This window comes from Chiloscyllium plagiosum, chromosome 4 (genome assembly GCF_004010195.1).
Source record: "Chiloscyllium plagiosum isolate BGI_BamShark_2017 chromosome 4, ASM401019v2, whole genome shotgun sequence".
Taxonomy (NCBI): domain Eukaryota; kingdom Metazoa; phylum Chordata; class Chondrichthyes; order Orectolobiformes; family Hemiscylliidae; genus Chiloscyllium; species Chiloscyllium plagiosum.
In genome coordinates, this window is record NC_057713.1 from 96,747,615 (window position 1) to 96,750,249 (window position 2,635).

Consider the following 2,635-nt stretch of genomic DNA (forward strand, 5'->3'; position numbering starts at 1 on the left):
GTTTCATACTCTCCTCTTCAACAATACGGTCCCTCTCGTTTGTAAATACTGAAGAAAAGTACTCATTCAAGACCTCTCCTATCTCTTCTGACTCAGTACACAGTCTCCCACTACTGTCCTTGATTAGACCTACCCTTGTTCTCGTCATTCTCATGTTTCTCACATACGCATAAAATGCCTTTGGGTTATCCTTGATCCTATCCGCCAGAGATTTTTCATGCCCTCTCTTGGCTCTCCTAATCCCTTTCTTCAGCTCCCTCTGGCAATCCTGTATCCCTCCAATGCTCTGTCTGAACCTTGTTTCCTCAACCTTATGTAAGCCTTCTTCTTCCTCTTTACAAGACATTCAACCTCCCTCGTCAACCAAGGTTCCTTCACACGACCATTTCTTTCCTGCCTGACCGGTACATACATATCAAGGACACGTCGTTTCTGTTCCTTGAAAAAGTTCCACATTTCCACGACATTCTTCCCTGACAGCCTATGCTCCCAATTTATGCTCCTCAGATCCTGTCTTGCAGCATCGTATTTACCCTTCCCCCAATTGTAAAACCTACCCTGTTGCACGCACCTATCTCTCTCCATAACCAAGGTGAAAGTCACAGAATTGTGGTCACCATCACCAAAATGTTCACCCACTAACAAGCCTATCACTTGTCCCAGTTCGTTACCAAGTACCAAATCCAATATGGCCTCCCCTCTGGTCGGGCAATCTACATACTGAGTTAGAAAAGCTTCCTGGACACACTGCACAAACACCACCCCATCCAATCTACTTGATCTAAAGAGCTTCCAATCAATATTTGGGAAGTTGAAATCACCCATGACGACTACCCTGTGGCTTCTGCACCTTTCCAAAATCTGTTTCCCACCCATGACTACTACCCTGTGCCTTCTGCACCTTTCCAAAATCTGTTTCCCAATCTGTTTCTCAATCTGTTGTGGGGTAGTACAGAATGTTTTCAGCGGGAGTGTAAAATGAATCCTATGGCCTTGGATGGTGTTATTGAGAGAGGGTAACAGTCTGAGGGAGTTAAGGATAGACATTTCTCCCAGATACAGTTAGAAGTCTGATAAAAGGCCTTAAAGAATCTTGAATCATCATCAGAAAACAGCTTAAGCCATTCTTGAGCACTGTATTGCTATTTGCTCTGGTTTATTTTTATCTCAGCAAACTACTATTCTAACTCCAACTTCCCTTTTGTCTCCAAATCAACAAACATTGTCAGTTTCCAAATCTGTGTCTGTTTTCCCCATACTTTCATGGTTGAATGTCTTGAATATGAATTCTGCCCTGCCAGAATGCTGAAACCACCCTTTGTAAAGTTGTCCTCTAGCATCCTCTGGAGGGTTAGTCTATTCCTCTTCTCATCAATCTCAGCTTCTCGGTGTCTTCAATGTGGGACAGCTGAGTGGGACAGACCTCACTTGGTTCCACTCTTACCAAGTGGTTATCTGTATTATCAACAATCCTTCTCTTTACAATCCTGCATTGACATTATCTAAGTAGAGATATACTGATAGTGGAGACATTCCAGAGAGGTTCACTCGGTTGATCCCAGGTATGAAGGGATTTTATGAGGATAGGTTAAGTAGATTATGCTCATACTCATTAGTGTTGAGAAGAATGAGAGGCGATTTTATTGAAAGATATAAAATTCTTAGGGGGCTTCACATTGTACATGTGGAGAGGTTGTTTCCTCTTGGTTGAAGAGTCTAGGATCAGAGGGCATAATCTCAAAGTAATACATTGTCTAGATAAGACAGAGGTAAGAAGGAATTTCTTCTCTTAGAGGGTAGTGAATCTGTAGAATTCTTTACTGCAGAGACTGGGTCACTAGCACTATTCAAGACTGAAATAGACAGACAGATTTCCTTTCAGTAAGAGAATAAAGGGTTGAGGAAAAAGCAGGAAGGTAGCTCCGAGGGTTATCACATCAGTCATAATTTCATTGAATGGCAGAGCAGACTTGATGGGGCGAATGGCCTACATCTGCTCCTAGATCTTATAGTGTTTAATATTATAATAGCCTGGAGCAACATCTACTCTGGCACCATTTCTTTGAGCTCAAGTGGTATTTACCAATTTAAATATCTCAGAACTCCCTTCACCGAGGAATCTATTCTTGTTACCTTCCTCATCTACTTTCTGTTCCTCGGTAACATTGTGCAAAAGGATTTGTTGAGTCTACTTGAGAGGGCAAAATGCCCTCAGTTCTGCCTTAGCTGAAAAACAGCAGCTCCAATAATGTATTTTGAAGAAGGATAGTGGTGTTCTCCCTGGTGTCTAGGGTAACATTATTGAAATAAATAAGATGTTTAAGAGAATTTGATAAGGTAGATTTGGAGAGGTTGTTCTCCCATGTGGAAGAGGCTAGGATCAGAAAACATCACCATCTGCAAGTAAGGGGTAAGGGGCTGCCCATTTAAAGGACAGACGACGAGCAATTTCTTCTCTCAAGAGTCTTTACTGCAGAGAGCTGATGAGGATGGGTCATTAAATATATTCAAGGTTGAGAGAGACAGATTTTTTAATCATTAGGGGAAATCAAGAGATTGAGTAAAATCAGTAAAGTGGAATTCAGGACTATCAGATTAGCCGTGGTCTCACTGAATGACTGAGCAGACAACCGGC